The 17,725-nt window shown below is 34.2% G+C and overlaps 1 long non-coding RNA gene across 23 annotated transcripts in view; it reads left to right on the plus strand.

The window, feature by feature from the left end:
• Positions 1-14,514, plus strand: part of LOC143238642 (uncharacterized) — a 49,586-nt gene extending 35,072 nt beyond the window's left edge. For 7 of the 23 annotated variants that reach the window (XR_013020693.1, XR_013020682.1, XR_013020692.1 and 4 more), the window contains 2 exons: positions 94-158; positions 3,458-7,233. This is a non-coding gene — a long non-coding RNA (uncharacterized LOC143238642). The other 16 variants (XR_013020701.1, XR_013020685.1, XR_013020700.1 and 13 more) reach the window with 7 other exon arrangements.
• The last annotated feature ends 3,211 nt before the right edge of the window (positions 14,515-17,725 follow it).

Genomic DNA, 17,725 nt, shown 5'->3' on the forward strand with positions numbered 1-17,725 from the left:
ATGGCTTAAATAAAACTGACTGTAATTCTATTTAATTTGGTTAATCTGGTTCATACCGTTGTTCATGCAATTAATGGTATAAATATCGTCTAGGTCACTACTATGTCTCGTATCCCATCCAGCTTGACGAGTGTTGGTACCGAACAAAGGCCTTGAAGGTACAGAATATGGTACATCAAGTGTAATTAACATATTATTTTTTGGTTTTGCTTGTAAGCTCTTTAGAATTATTGAATGATTATAATGTTACGATTAGAGCTCCTATAAATATATAGTTATTTATATAAGTAATAGAACAATATTTTTTTCAGGTTAGGTTAACTGATGTTTCAGTAATGTTGGATGTTATTTATTCATAATTTGTTCATAAGGAGTATTTTCCACGGTTAGCTAAAAAACTTAGGACTAATTTAAATATCCAAAAATCGTGATGTACTGAACCTCTTGAGCTATTATTGGGTTTACGGTTGAAAATACTGTTAGCAGTGATAGACGTCGGTAAATTACAGTCATTTTAAGTTTAAGGTTTTTTTTTTTTTTTTTGTGTATCATTTTATGACGCTGTGTACTTCTTTCTAGACAGGCCCGGCATGGCCAAGTGGGTTAAGGCGTTCGACTCATAATCTGAGGTTCGCGGGTTCGAATCCCCGTCGCACCAAACATGCTCGCCCTTTCAGCGGTGGGGGTGTTACAATGTGACGGTCAATCCCACTATTCGTTGGTAAAAGAGTAGCCCAACAGTTGGCGGTGGGTGGTGATGACTAGCTGCCTTCCCTCTAGTCTTACACTGCTAAATTAGGGACGGTTAGCGCAGATAGCCCTCGCGTAGCTTTGCGTGAAATTCTAAAACAAACAAACAAAACTTCTAGTTAGTTCGTTATATAAAAATCACGTTATTAGTTTAGAAATTATTTTTTTGTTTTTATCTAGATTAGTACTCCGCTATTGATCAGAGTTTAGTATCACCATTTATGAAGTTAGAGATCTCATAGATGTATAACATGTCTAAAGCTACCTGAACATAGCGTGTTAAGTGGATAGTCACCAGTAATCTCTAAACCTCACTGTTCACAGATACAATCATATTACTGCTTTTTGTATCATTGTTATCAGGCATGTTAGGAAAGATATGATAACTGTTTTTAAGGCAACACAGCAGGTTATCTTAAATTTATCTTTGTTATAGTGAATTGGGTTAAAACACTGAAACAATGGATGTAGGACATTTCATGTGGATTATTGTTATGCATTTGTGAAAAATAATTTACCAAGTTTGTTCTTTTATATACTTCATATGTTAAACAATGGATGTAGGACAGTTTATGTGGATTATTGTAGTGTATTTGTGAAAAATAATTTACCAAGTTTGTTCTTTTATATACTTCATATGTTAAACAATGGATGTAGGACAGTTTATGTGGATTATTGTAGTGTATTTGTGAAAAGTAATTTACCAAGTTTGTTCGTTTATATACTTCATATGTTAAACAATGGATGTAGGACAGTTTATGTGGATTATTGTTGTGTAATTGTGAAAAATAATTTACCAAGTTTGTTCGTTTATATACTTCATATGTTAAACAATGGATGTAGGACAGTTTATGTGGATTATTGTTGTGTATTTGTGAAAAATAATTTACCAAGTTTGTTCTTTTATATACTTCATATGCTAAACAATGGATGTAGGACAGTTTATGTGGATTATTGTTGTGTATTTGTGAAAAATAATTTACCAAGTTTGTTCTTTTATATACTTCATATGCTAAACAATGGATGTAGGACAGTTTATGTGGATTATTGTTGTGTATTTGTGAAAAATAATTTACCAAATTTGTTCTTTTATATACTTCATATGTTAAACAATGGATGTAGGACAGTTTATGTGGATTATTGTTGTGTATTTGTGAAAAATAATTTACCAGATTTGTTCTTTATATACTTCATATGTTAAACAGTGGATGTAGGACAGTTTATGTGGATTATTGTTGTGTATTTGTGAAAATAATTCACCAAGTTTGTTCTTTTATATACTTCATATGCTAAACAAGGGATGTAGGACAGTTTATGTGGATTATTGTTGTGTATTTGTGAAAATAATTTACCAAGTTTGTTCTTTATATACTTCATATGCTAAACAATGGATGTAGGACAGTTTATGTGGATTATTGTTGTGTATTTGTGAAAAATAATTTACCAAATTTGTTCTTTTATATACTTTATATGTTAAACAATGGATGTAGGACAGTTTATGTGGATTATTGTTGTGTATTTGTGAAAAATAATTTACCAGATTTGTTCTTTTATATACTTCATATGTTAAACAGTGGATGTAGGACAGTTTATGTGGATTATTGTTGTGTATTTGTGAAAAATAATTCACCAAGTTTGTTCTTTTATATACTTCATATGCTAAACAAGGGATGTAGGACAGTTTATGTGGATTATTGTTGTGTATTTGTGAAAAATAATTTACCAGATTTGTTCTTTTATATACTTCATATGTTAAACAAGGGGTGTAGGACAGTTTATGTGGATTATTGTTGTGTATTTGTGAAAAATAATTTACCAAGTTTGTTCTTTTATATACTTCATATGTTAAACAAGGGATGTAGGACAGTTTATGTGGATTATTGTTGTGTATTTGTGAAAAATGATTCACCAAATTTGTTCTTTTATATACTTCATATGCTAAACAATGGATGTAGGACAGTTTATGTGGATTATTGTTGTGTATTTGTGAAAAATAATTTACCAAGTTTGTTCTTTTATATACTTCATATGCTAAACAAGGGATGTAGGACAGTTTATGTGGATTATTGTTGTGTATTTGTGAAAAATAATTTACCAAATTTGTTCTTTTATATACTTTATATGTTAAACAATGGATGTAGGACAGTTTATGTGGATTATTGTTGTGTATTTGTGAAAAATAATTTACCAAGTTTGTTCTTTTATATACTTCATATGCTAAACAAGGGATGTAGGACAGTTTATGTGGATTATTGTTGTGTATTTGTGAAAAATAATTTACCAAATTTGTTCTTTTATATACTTTATATGTTAAACAATGGATGTAGGACAGTTTATGTGGATTATTGTTGTGTATTTGTGAAAAATAATTTACCAAATTTGTTCTTTTATATACTTCATATGTTAAACAAGGGATGCAGGACAGTTTATGTGGATTATTGTTGTGTATTTGTGAAAAATAATTTACCAAGTTTGTTCTTTTATATACTTCATATGCTAAACAAGGGATGCAGGACAGTTTATGTGGATTATTGTTGTGTATTTGTGAAAAATAATTTACCAAATTTGTTCTTTTATATACTTTATATGTTAAACAATGGATGTAGGACAGTTTATGTGGATTATTGTTGTGTATTTGGGAAAAATAATTTACCAAATTTGTTCTTTTATCTATCTGCCTTTAAACAAAACGTTGTTTGAATTATAGGATGAAAGTATGGTCGAAAGAAAAAGTAAGCTTAACCACAAACACAGACTGTGCATGTTGGTTTGGAACAGTAAGACTGACACTCTTTTGGTAGGTGATTAATTCCTTTTCTGACATATAGGAAGAATCTATAGCTAGATCGATGAAGTGTGCAGCTAGCTGCCTGGAAAATGTTATTGACTGAACAGCGCCGTCCATCATAAGACTAAGTTGCCGACAGTGAAAACTAATGGTAAGGGAGAGGGGGGAAGAAAGAGTGTGACCAGAACCATAAAATTAACCGAGAAGCAACTATTGTATATCATTCTGTACAGATAAAAGCATATATTTTAACGTGTTTGTCAATTTACACAAAATTTATAAACGTTTATTGTTGATTGTTGTTGTTTTTCCCAGTATCGCTATTAGCAGCTGAACTTGTATGTACTTATCGATTATGTTGAAATTTGTTAGATGTTATATAAATTATGTTCAGCAAAAATGCTCTAAAACAGATATTTCTTCTGTTTAATAACATAATATCGATAACGTTCTTTATGGAATCGAATTGATCTTATCGATTTAATGTTTTTTGAATATTTGTTTCCTTGGGAGAAGGGATACATGAAGACTAGGGAGAAGGGTACATGAAGACTTTGGAGGAGGTTACATTTTTGGAATGAATTACTTTTCTGGTCGTTAAGAATGTAGTACATAGCTACAAACGGATTTACTAGGCTTATTTATTCAAGACCTGCTAAATAAATTTTTACCAACTGGTGCCCTCCACTTGAGGTCAACTTGAGGACATAGAATTTAAAATATAATGTTGTTCGACGTATTTAATAAAATAGATTGATACACGTTTCGAAAATCTTATAATAAACCTGATCTATGGAATTTTTGACAGATATCTGTACCTGTGTCAACTGGGAGTTTAACACATATTGTTTATGCTGCTCATATATGTCTAAAATACAACAGAGAAAGATGAACCGAAAATAGTTCGGGATTTCCAACGCTTCTTACAAACACACCTACGAACGACAAACAGCGGTCAAAAAAAAAAAAGTGTGGTTTTGAATTTCGCTCAAGACTGCATGAGGACTATCTGTACTACCCGTCCCTAATTTAGCAGTGTAAAACTAGAACAAAGGCAGCTAGTCATCATCACCCACCGTCAACTCCTGGGCTACTCTTTTATCAACGAATAGTGGGATTGATTATTACTTTATAACACCCCCACCGGTGAAAGGGTGAGAATGTTTGGTGTGACAGGAATGGGAACCTGCTACCCTCAGATTGCGAGGCGAGCGCCTTAACCACCTGGCCATTCTGGGCATGAAAAAAAAAAAGAGAAAAAACTAGATGTGATGACTATAGAATTTACAGGAAAATTGTTACAATTTTCAAATAAAAATTGAAGTACTGTTTTATATATTACGGCCAAATCAAAAGTATGCTGTTTCTCATTTCTTAGTAGCATAAGAAGTAGTAAAAAAGAAAATGAATATAAATCATAATTAAAGCATTTCAAAAGAACTTGCAATCAAGGAAATAACATATTTATATATATTGAATTATCGATATTTAAAAGATAAAATTATAATATGCTAGTATAAGATAGATTTTAAAACTTATCAACATTGCGTCAGGTTTTTACAAGTGAAATGTTTTGAAAATGTCTTCCTTAACCCTCACACAAAAATAGGTTGCAATTAATAAACTTAAAAGCTATTTATTTACCTCCCCAAAAAAATATGATGCTTTTTGTTTTACTACTCTTTTCTTTTAATTGAATATAGTTTATAGAGGGAAATGAAAAGTGGAACATTAATTATTTAATGTAATTTCATTATAAATTTGGCTTTTTTAATGTCATGAGACAAATCCGCTGTTTAATGTTTTTTGAATTTCGCGCAAAGCTACACGAGGGTGTGTGTGTTTTCTTTTAGCTAAGCCGCATCAGGCGATCTGCTGAGCCTGCCGAGGGGAATCGAACCCATGATTTTTGCATTGTAAATTCGCAGACTTACCGTTGTATTAGCAGGGAGCACTACACGAGGGCTATTTGCGTTAGCCATTCCTAATTTATAGTGTAAGTTTGGTTTGTATTAAATTTCGCGCAAGGGTACACGAGGGCTATCTGCACTACTCGTCCCTAATTTAACAGTGTAAGACTAGAGAGAAGGCAGCTAGTCATCACCACCCACCGTCAACTGTTGGGCTACTCTTTTACCAACTAATAGTGGGATTAACCGTCACATATAACACCCCCACGGCTGAAATGGCGAGCATGTTTGGTGCGACGGGGATTCGAACCTGTGACCTTCAGATTACGAATCGAATGCATTAACTACTTGGCCATGCCTGTGTTTCCGCTGTTTAATAAACAGAACGATATACAGCTGAACATAATTATACCGTACCCAGAGAAGGGACATGCTAGACCTTTTCCTCTTAGATTCATAACAAAAATAAGTTACATAATATAATTATATAATTAATTTCTTTAAAAAATGTATGTACTTCTAGGATGTTATTCCGACGTAACACTGCAGTATTGTATAGAACATTTAAGACTTTATCAGGTAGACGGTAGCACTGCCAACGTAGAAATGACTTGTTTGAAGTTAATCACAAAGCAACACAATGGGCTATTTGGGCTTTGCCCACCACGGGTATCGAAACCCGGATTCTAGCGTTATAAGTCCGCAGACTTACCGTTGTGTCACTAGGTGGGTGGGTGGGGGAGTTGGAGGGATGGCTCGGATTGTTCATCGAAATGATATTTGAAATACCATTTCAGTAAGTCATCAGAACTTTAGAATAATATACAGTGTTTCCTTTTATAACAATATCTATGTAATGACTATGTCACAAGTTCTGTAAATATCATAGAAAAAGATCTGAATTTCTGGTTAATAGTCTTCCGCTAGTACAGCGGTAAGCTTACGGACTTACAACGCTAAAACCAGGGGTTCGATTCCCCTCAGTGGACTCAGCAGATACTTCAATGTGGCTTTGCTATAAGAAAACACACACGTACCATATTCTTAATAGTATACTTTGGATGAGACGTTGCAATAACTTAGAAAATAAAGAATAATCTCAATTAGTATCCTATTTTCTCAACTTTCATTGACTAATAAAAACAAATGTATTAGAGCCATTAATTATGAGGTCTCTGGAATGTGAAAATCCACCAAAAATTAAATAAATATTGAAAGTAAATACGTAAACTACTAAATTGTAGTTCGGTACCAAGAAATACGAAATGCAAACGTTTGTACGTATATTTGTATAAATATCACATGCTAAGTAATTAAAGTCAATTTCTAAGAATGCGTCAAATGCAATAACCCACCGGGTAATTGTCACGTATCCCGGTGGGCCAGTCTATTCCTTCAGAACGCCATCACTAATGTACTAATTCGATACGAATTTTTTAAGTAAAGAATAGTTTTTAAGTATTGTTTAGTTTTATATTCGCGAACAGTTAAGGTCTGAATATTTTAAAATTCATCACCTTTTAGAACGTTAATTCTAATCAATTACAGTCTTTTATTTTAGAATTTAAAACAATATTTTTATAGGTATATTTTTGAATGTGGCTGGAGTTGCTCGTAATACATTTATAAATTCCACTGTTGAGCGAAGTGATAAAGTTATAATGTGTCTACGTAATGCACGTGTTGTTAAATACACGCGTGTCAAATACTAAGAGAAAAAAAGTATGGATTTTTACTCCAAGTATTTTGTATTTATACACTTTGCATAAATTTTTCTTCGTTTGATTATTTCAGAACAGAGCAGCTATCTGCTGTGCCCACCACAGGGAATCGAACCCCGGATTTTAACACTGTAAATCCTTAGACTTACCGCTGTTTTTGTTATAAGAGTTTTTATTAAATAATATAGCTGATTTTTTAGTGGAATTACTGTTATTAATAAGAAATACACATATTAAACTAATATTTTTTCTCACTGGTTGATTGGTAGATAAAGGTAAACTTAAGTATCAACAACTCCGATGCAATGATTTCGCCAAATTACTGCAAGGATCCTTTCAGTTTTTAGGATCTAAGAAACAAAGAGAATCCCACAGTTGTAACTATTATGCCTGCTAATTGTACACTCCTGTTCCATAAACAAGGATATCTTTATCAAAGTAGCAGATAGACGGATGTGGCTTTGCTATAAAAAAACGCACACACGCCCATCAAAGTAGCAGATTTGAGGTAATATAACACACGTAGTAAGGACAAGAAGATAAAATCATGGACCTAAAAAGAAACTTGACCACCACTCTAATTTGTTCTATCGTAACTGATCATTTTGTCTCTGCCAGTGAATGCTCTGTAGGATAATTTAACACATTCTACATCTATACAATCCATCACAGTGAACCAACAAACTAATTAAGGGAGATATACTAGTTTTTATGGATGTGTTATTTTATTTTTACATTCTAAAATGGTCTAACGAGAAACGAATGTTGCAACTTGTACCAATGTAATATGTTTCACAGAAATTACAATTATGCGTTTCGTCCGTGAGAATCGATTTTAGTAATGAAAAAAAAAAAAGACGGTAATTAACAGTAGTCCTGAGAGAGAGATTTTAAGTATAACATTGTAGTCCTTCGTGATAAAATAAATTTTTGAAATGTCAAAAGAAAATGTAGTTCACTAAACCTTTGCGATCCACCGAGAACTATTTAAAACAATTGTACATCCATTTCACTTCTTAGCTATTGGGTGGGTATTGTAATGAACTTATATCCGATAATAATCACAGTAATCTGAGATACACAAGAAAATTCACAATAGAGTACACTATAGTATAAAAATAATCGTAATAACCTGATAAAGACTAGAAAGTTCACAATAGAGTACACTATAGTATAAAAATAATCACAATAACCTGAGAAACACGAAAAGGTTCACAATAGAGTACACTATAGTATAAAAATAATCGTAATAACCTGATAAAGACTAGAAAGTTCACAATAGAGTACACTATAGTATAAAAATAATCACAATAATCTGAGATACACAAGAAAATTCACAATAGAGTACACTATAGTATAAAAATAATCACAATAACCTGATAAAGACTAGAAAGTTCACAATAGAGTACACTATAGTATAAAAATAATCGTAATAACCTGATAAAGACTAGAAAGTTCACAATAGAGTACACTATAGTATAAAAATAATCACAATAACCTGAGAAACACGAAAAGGTTCACAATAGAGTACACTATAGTATAAAAATAATCACAATAACCTAAGAAACACGAGAAGGTTCACAATGTGGTACACTACAGTACAAAAATAATCAATGTAACACAATAGTAAACAAATAAGCACAGGTATTTTAATTTTATTCTTCACAAAAAATTCGTTTCTTTGTATAAGGAGACTATAGTAGTGATAGCTCATTGTGGACTAGTGGTTCAGCGTGTCGAAGAAGTCAAGACTTGAGACGTGATGAGGTGTTGTGTTTCTAAACACTTATCACAGTTTCGACTGTAGACACGCGACAAAGGTGACTATATATTATTATTCTTCCATAGCAATGCTCATAATGTAAAATAGATAGAAGGACGTGGTTCATTCCGTCAAAAAGTAAAGTAAGAAATATGCACTTTATTCATTTAAAACTCGTACAAGAAACGAGTATATTTGTGAATATGACTAGAAAAGAACATTGCATGTGAAAATTAGAAATAACCTGAACATTTGCAAATTAAATATCCGTTTCTTTCTTTTCCATATGTTGTAATTAGTTTCAGCCATATGTGGTCGTAATAAAGTTGAAATATGAAGAAAAAAAACTGCTACGTTTTGGAATTAATGTGATTGACAAATTATTAACTTGCCAATTTATGTGTGATTCTTATGTTAACAATGATAAAAAGTTACGCTTGGTTTGTTTTTTGGTAAGTGCAGAGCTAAACAATGGGGTATCTGTGTTGTGCCTACCATGGTTATCGAAACCTAGTTTTTTAGCGTTATAAGCCTTCAGACTGACAGCTGAGCCAATAAGGGGACAAACTGCACTTTAAGCTGTTAAAACTAATATTTGGATGTGTCATAGGGAAAAACATTTTAATATAAATAAGGTGTGGCTTAACCGTATAAATAAACCCAAACCCTAGTGACTCGTTACTTAAAATACGGTATGATATAATCACGTGACCAGTTACGTTATTACCGCGTAGATTTATGCAGAGGTTCTTATATACTTGTTTGATGAAGGAGTTTTGAAATTATATCAATACTGACTGCTCCCATTACAAATATTTTACATACATTTGTTGCTCTGTCAAATACAGTTAGACAGGCAATTAGTGCAGTTTTACGACATTGTCTGTTGTTTATAATATGTGAGGTAGAGAACGTAAATGCTTATTGAACTACACAGTTTCATGACCTGTTTCTCTTGTGTAAGATCCTGACAGCCATCTCGCTGGAACTTTTTTATATGCATGAACTAAATGGTTTCCTTGTATGGTTACAACTAAGGCAGTCTTCACTTGGGTCTAAGCAAACAAAACCTTGTCACTCCACTTTATACTCAGAACGCTGAAGCCACTTGAAATTGAATTATGTATGGAACTGTTTGTACATAAATACAAATATGTGTTATAAGTCATAAGCTTGTTTATTTTATTATTTTTTTAATTTCAGCAAAGCTACACGAGGGCTATCAGCGCTAGTCGTCCCTAATTGAGGATCGCGGGTTCGAATCCCGGTTGCACCAAACATGCTCGCCCTTTTAGCCGTGGGGGCGTTATAATGTAACGATCAATCCCACCATTCGTTGATAAAAGAGTAGCCCAAGAATTGGCAGTGGTTGGTGATGACTAGCTGCCTTCCCTCTAGTCTTACACTGCTAAATTAGGGACGGCTAGTGCAGATAGCCCTCGAGTAGCTTTGCGCGAAACTCAAAAAACAAACACAAATTAGCACGATACATAAATTTCAGGGAAAAGGCCGTTCTGTTTCATTGTATGATTATTAATTAATTACCTAATGGCAAATTAAAAAAAAAACGCTACCTAAGAAAATCTTATTTTCTTTATCTTACATGTCTGAACATGTATCTGAATAAAAGAATTTGAAGCTCTACTCAAATAAGTGGTTGAGCCTAACAACGCAAAATGCATATTTTTTCTTTATGTTCATTGGCCTTAAGATTTTGGCCAGCAGTGTATTTATCTGTTTAAAAATACCTTGTAATTAAGTAATGCTGTATATCATGTATTACATGGCCACGTGGTTAGGGCGATTGAGTCGTAATACAAAGGTCGCAGGTTCGAATCTTCGTCACACAAAACATTCTCACCATTTCAGCCGTGGTAGCATTATTATCTCATGGTTAATCCCACTATTCGTTAGTAAAAGAATTGGCGGTGGTAGTGATAACTAGCTGCCTCCCCTGTAGTCTTACACTGCGAAATTGGGGACAGCTAGCACATAGTCCTCGTGTAGCTTTGCGTGAAATACAAAATAAACCTAACACGAACATCTAATTTATGGATAGCACTTTTTTTTTTTTTTTTTTTTTTAGTTTTAAGTTTTATCTAATATTCCCTTCATGAGTAGAATCTTCCCAACTTTTATACTAATCACAAACTAGATGTTTTTATGTCCGAAACCAAATAAAGAAAGAGTTTGAATAAATGGTGAATATCAAATTGATTTTATTTCTTTGCAACTTATCTCTAGAAGATAAAAACAATTTCTTTTCAAGCCTCTTATTGAATCCACCAAAGACATAAATAATCCGTTTGTTCTGCAGATTTTATTCCGGATTGATACTAAACTTTTTTTTGCTCGTGGACCATACATAATACTCTATAGGGAATAATGATGCTCGTGAGAGGATTTAGTTTTGTTAGGCCCAATGAAGCATTTTTTATTTTTATTATTCGTCGTGATGTACTGCAAAATCACACGCTCTATTAAAATGCTCCAAGTCATTCTTATTTTTAATTTCTCTTTGACGCCCGCTTCCCAAACCACGTTCTTGGCCATAACTCTCAATTTGTCATTTCTTTTCAGATAAGCTCTTCTTTTTTCTTTCATTTCTTTTTTGTGTGCAGGAGATGTTTTCGTGATGCCTCTATTGCGACATCCTACGCCCATAATAATCGGTTCCGTCTATTCATCCGTCAAACAAGATGACGCAATCGTATTCACATTTTAACACGAGATGGGATTAAAACATTATTTAGGAGTAAACTGTATGTCCTTTGTGGTGTTATATCAATTCTAAATTATTCTACACGTAGAAACAAAAATACTTGTTTTTAAACACCAACTTTTTGCTCTGATGTAATAGTAAAAAAAAACTTAATCAGGTTCCTGCTGAAACGTTGAGAATGTATCCACATTTTTCGGTTTAAATGCAAATTACAGCAATCATCACCACCTTGGCTATCGGTTACTGTACACAGATTAAGTTGGCTATTGAAGTTGAGATATTATTGACATTTAAACTTCATCAATATGATTCATTAAACAGCTTACACAATTATTTATTCACTTTTATTTTTAATGTGTGACAGCATTTTTCTAACTTCTACATTTATGGCAAAACTACTAATTTTAGACTACTGAGTTTGGGCTATCTTCTGAGTTCACAGCAAAGAATCGAACCCCTGATTTTAGCGTTAAGTCTGTAGATTTAGTGCTGTATCAGTGGTAACTGTCTCATATCTATTCAATATATAATATTCAACTGTCTCATCTATTTTCAGATTACCATCTGCTATTGCTCTGAAAAGAATGTATATACCGCAGTTGGTGTTCAATTCCGTCATACCCTCTATATGTATAATTCTTCCCGCTGTCTCTCGCTGGCCACTCCAGCATTTACTAGCATTTCAGTCCGTGTTCTATTTTTCCCCCTGGCTTTCGCTTTGATCATTCCGATTTTTAAGTGCACACATTTTTGCTTCTGTTTGTATTTCCGCCGTGTAACTGCTGACTGAAGGTATTTCTCGGAGGAAACAATGCCAGAGTTTGAAAGACTATTTCAAAGCGACAAACAAGTTTGTCCTAGATAAGTAAATGTATAACAAATGCAGCGCAGAAGTTACACACATAAAATATTGAAATTTATGTCGAAGACTATTCAAGGACTTATATTTGTTTTCATTGAAAAAAGGTATTCATTTATGTACTGTATACTGCAATAGACGGGTGAAACGTCAATGACGACCCAAATATTTTTCCCTGAAGCGCCTCTTTCTGTCGAAGTAGTAGTTAGTAGTTTTTACCAGTTAGACTCCCAGCATAGTTTATTCTTCGCCAAATTTTTATAATGGGTATATTTATTTGTATACCCAGGAGGGTCAGGTACACTAGACCTCTTCCTCCTTCCATAACTTTGTTGGAATGGACTGATTAATATATTTCGAGTAAATACTGAATGGCTGGAGTGATATCATAAGTTTAGTCAGAGGCTTAGCATGGCCAAGCGTGTTAAGGCGTGCAACTCGTAATCTGAGGGTCGTGGGTTCGCATCCCCATCGCGCCAAACATGCTCGCCCTTTCAGCCGTGGGGGCGTTATAATGTAACGGTCAATCCTACAATTCGTTGGTAAAAGAGTAGTCCAAGAGTTGTGGTGGGTGGTGATGACTAGCTGCCTTACCTCTAGCCTTACACTGCTAAATTACGAATGGCTTGCGCAGATAGCCCTAGTGTAGCTTTGCTCGTAATTCAAAACAAACCAAACCATCTTGACAAACAACTTTCCAAAGCCTAATACAATATGGTAGAAATGTCCCAGATTCTTAGCTCTCTTCTAAATGTACCCCCGAAAGGTGAACGGTAAGGACGACTTGAAACAATAGAATCCAGGATTCTCCCCTCCTTCCCTGGCAGACAAAGCGCAGGTAGCCTATTGTGTAGCTCTGCGTTACAAACAAAAATTCCTTCTAAACACCCCATTACTGAATACATATGTCCATTAGTAACTCTATATCACAGATAGCCCATTGAGTATCTTTGTGCTTAATTCCAGACAAACTGTATTTATACAAAGACATCATCGAACAAAACGCCTATGCAATAACTACAAAAATAAACAAATATATTTGCGCAACGTTATTGTAACGCTTGCTTAAACCACACAACCATTTATAAATTTATTACTTTTTAAATTGCAAGTTTAGGTATGTGCGTTAAAACAGCGTGACACATGGTACATTTTACCAACTGTATGTTGACTCAAAATGTAGAAACAATCAAATAACTAGGAAGTATGCCAGAGGTTTCATTGAGAATAAATAAAATAACAGGTGTTGAATCATAGAATATATCTATAAAAGTGTTCAAGGAGCAATGTCTGAGAATATCAGTTCTTTCAGATACCCGTTGTTAATCAACCAACTTATTTATTCTGTTTTAGTATATATAAGTATTCGTACACAACCAGAGATTGCTAACGGTTCAAGATGATGTAATATCAGCCAGGTTAAGTGGATTTGAAAACATTAATGAACTGCAGCCACCTGTTGAATGAAAAGGGCACAAGGAAGTTTCGTCTTCTACGTCAAGGTAGGTCTAGGTCTCGCTACAAAACAACAACAACAACCGCCATCTTCTTTTCATTCAAGAGGTAGTCGCAGTTTATTAAAGTTCTCAAACCTTCTATGTATACTCTCTCTAAAGTTCTATTGAATCAGCCACAGCTATCATAGGTGTTTATTATATATTCCAGGGTTGCGACCCCACGGGTCATGAGCTGTCTGCCCTGAGTCAATTTTTTTTTTTAGTCCTAGAAGTATCTTAGAGGTGCACATATCACTTTTGTTATGAACTGTGACGACTAAAGCCCGGATGCGGTGGTCGTCTGGTAGATCCGGCTGAGGAGCACTGGTCCAAACTAATTCATATGCTTTGTTATTAATTACGCTCTTAATATTACATGATTTACTCACCTATAAATTTGAGTGAAAACAAATCCGTTTTTTAACAACTTGTAAAAAATACTTCAAAAGACAAAATAATGTAGAAATATAAATGTAGTAAATTAATAAAAGAAATTATTTCTTATATGTAACTGTATTGTGTGTTGTATAGTAATATATAAACTATTACAAATATGATATATTAGTATATATATAACGTCATGATATAAGACACCAACACGGAAATACAACAGCGCCATGATCTGTAATGTCGTTTGGTTTTTAACGGAGAAAACCGACACTCCATTTTACTCTTTTTTTGTTAATGCCTTACTAAAGTAAATACTCATAAGACAGACAAAATGTTGAGTTTAAATTCAGATAATACATTGAATTAACATGCAAGCTATAAAACGTAAGAGAACTGAAGACTACTGCACCCTCAAAATATGAGCAAAGTTTTGTTTCTCTTAGTCAGGGATATTAAAGAACAAAAAAAAAACTGCTTGTACAGATGCTTCATTGGAAAGCACACAGAGGGGAGTGATGAACTTTGGAATGACATTCTTACAACGGAAGCTTTTGCATTAGAAAGCAGATGCAGAACTATTGTCACGATACACGGTCGTCAAATAGAATACGACTGGATGTACCGGCATGAGACGTGGTGAGTCTCAAAAATCGTTTTAGAGTAGCATGCCCAACTCTCTATAGCACGTTCTAGTAGACGAAGAGCGTATTGAAAGTTTGGTTTGGTTTCGTTTGAATTTCACACAAAACTTCACGAGGGGTATCTACGCTAGCCGTCCCTACTGTTGGTAGAGTAAGACTGGACGGAAGGCAGCTTGTCATCACCACCCACCGCCGACTCTTGAGCTACTCTTTTAGCAAAGAATAGTGGGATTGACCGTAACATTATAACGTCCCCACGGCTGAAAGGGCGAGCATGTTTGTTCGCGACGGGGATGCGAACCCGCGACCCTCAATTAGGGACGACTAGCGCTGATAGCCCTCGTGTAGCTTTGCTGAAATTAAAAAAATAATAAAATAAACAAGCTTATGACTTATAACACATATTTTATTTATTCCCGTAGGAATGATAGAGAACTAAACGGAGGACGTGAATCACACGAACAAGGTTCACCCGTTGAAAAGGTACGTGGGAAACGAAGGCACGGTTCTTTCCGGTTCCAAGATAAGAGTTGTTTTAACCATGAGCTTCCTAGAAGAAACTGGGTTCTTCACAATGTTATCTCATGCAACTCAAAATTACTCCAAGACACAATGTAGTAGAGTGCCTTAACCACCTGGCCGGACTGCGTGCTGAAAGAAATTTGTTTTGGTAATATACATGTTTAAAAAAAAAGGATTTTTGTGGACAATACGATTCTCGTCCAGAGCTATCATATAACATTAAATTTGCATACCAAATCTTTCGACAAACTTTATCTACCTATTATGCAAAACTCAACGCAGTTAATTACTCATTCACTGCTCTCTTTTATTTGTAACACCCACCAAACTGAAAATGAAAAATAATTGCATTTTGACAAATAAAAAAAAAAAAACTATTACTTTATTACGTAAAATCAGAGGCCCGACATAGCCAGGTGGGTTAAGGCGTTCAACTCCTAATACGCGGGTTCGAATCCCCATCACACCAAACATGCTCGCCCTTCCAGCTTTAGAGGCGCTATAATGTTACGGTCAATCCCACTATTCGTTGGTGAAAGAGTAGCCCAAGAGTTGGCGGTGGGTGGTGATGGCTAGCCACCTTCTTTTTAGCCTTACAATGCTAAATTAGGTACGGCTGGCGCAGATAGCCCTCGTGTAGCTTTGCGCGAAAAACAAACAAGTGTGAAATCAGTTAAGTTTAAGGATATTCCAAAGTTCTTACATTTAAGACTTGATTAAAAGCAGATATTTCAGCCAGAAATGAGTTGACGTAATTTTGTTTTCTTGTGGATACGTTTTTATTTCAAGTGGGTTTCTCGTCATCACGAAAGGCTAGTTAAGAGTGACTTATAGTCGTCACTTGTGGATAAATGTTATAACTGTAAGAAAAGTAAGTCATCCTATCTGTCACTGCCTCGATTCCTCTTTAGATAAAAGCCAACTCCCCCCTTCCCCAGTAATCTCAAAGCAAAACACTGCATATAGAGAGGATTTCAGACTACGAAGATAACTGTCGCTAGGGGCGTAATGTACTTACTTCGGTAACGCGCAGAAAAACATACAACTGAAATGAAGAACAATCCGAAAAGAAGAAAAATAGTAATACTTTGTATATACATATATTCACACATCATGCAAAGAATAAATACACAAATATATATATATATGTGTGTGTGTGTGTGTATTGTGTTATTCTTTATCCTCCATTTTTCCTTTTCTAATTTGTTTCGCTAACACCTACTGGAGTCCTCAGGTTTTATACACTGCTAAGTTACTGTATTCGAGAAAATCTAACTTAATGTTATATTATGCTGCGTTATAGAAATGTTATTTAAATGTATAAAGTTGTGGTAATATCCACGGTGTGATGACCACAGGTAGTCCTTTGTGTAGCTTTGTGATTAATTACAAACAAAGAAGCAAACACGCTCCTTTCTTTCGTCATCTAGCCCAGTTGAAGAGTTTTAGTGTTGAATGAAAGGCCTTTTGGTCAATGACTTGTGGGAGACAAAAGATAGATCTAAAATTATATTTGTACGCGTCTCCGAACTTGAAGCTATGTTGGACAAATTAAGAAAAATGTGTACAAAAGACATCTGCAAGTTGACATGATTTTTGTCCTAAATTTTAGGCCTAATGATTTCTAATGTTTCGCCAGCTTTGGTCGTTTAAACCGCAAAGTGCAGAGTCTTAAATTTTATTTAGTTCAATTCGCAACAAACACACATCTTGTTCTGTTAATTAACTAAAATGTTACATTAAAGAAACGTAATATTAAGATGTGACCTGTTAGTTTAATGTTTGAAACTAACACTCTGGCGCCAGTTCAAGGAATTAAATATTTGTATTTTAATTTTATTTTTAAGAGTGAATTTTCGAATTATAGAGTGAAACTTAAATGGTTGATTTTAGAACATAACAATCATTGTGTAAAGTCAAGACCAATTTGTTTTTATATTAGATCTTGTTCATAAGGGTTTCTCTGTTTTTGTTTGTTTCTAAAACTAATCAGACCCCACCTCCCTGTTTGCTTTCGCTTGATGAATAACATTGGTACGAATGAGAAGCCCGCCGAGACCCATTTTCTTGTAGATAACTAGACATTTAAGCGTATACCTGGCCCTAGTCCAAAGTAAGTAAAACTGTATACACAGATACACGCAGACAATATTATTTTATGTGT

Source organism: Tachypleus tridentatus, chromosome 13, assembly GCF_004210375.1.
Source record: "Tachypleus tridentatus isolate NWPU-2018 chromosome 13, ASM421037v1, whole genome shotgun sequence".
NCBI classification, from domain to species: Eukaryota; Metazoa; Arthropoda; class Merostomata; order Xiphosura; family Limulidae; genus Tachypleus; species Tachypleus tridentatus.